This window comes from Nannochloropsis gaditana (assembly GCF_000240725.1).
Source record: "Nannochloropsis gaditana CCMP526 unplaced genomic scaffold scaffold356, whole genome shotgun sequence".
Taxonomy (NCBI): Eukaryota; class Eustigmatophyceae; order Eustigmatales; family Monodopsidaceae; genus Microchloropsis; species Microchloropsis gaditana.
In genome coordinates, this window is record NW_005803597.1 from 18,302 (window position 1) to 18,682 (window position 381).

The window sequence follows — 381 nt, forward strand, 5'->3', positions numbered from 1 at the left end:
CGGCTTACTACCGACGTAAATGGTATACCGTCTTCATAAATTAAATCCAGGCTGTCCACTCTTGTGAAGTCAGTCAGATTTACCTTTATGATTTTTGACGGAAAAGTTGCAGCGCTTTGTAGGGGGGTAAGTAAGCTCATCAGGAACTATAGAACTTGATTTGCTTCGCAATAGGGATCTCCTCTGAGCCTTCACCTACCCGAAATATGCATAGTCCCCGCTCACAACGGAAGTAAATAAGAAATCTTCACCCGACGAGCTTAGGAAATCATTTCCAGCCGGCTCAAGAGTCAGACTGTCCACTCTTGTAAAGTCAGTCAGATTCACCTTCACGACTATGCCTGGACTAGTTTCAGTTCTGTTGTTGGGTAGATTATAGCG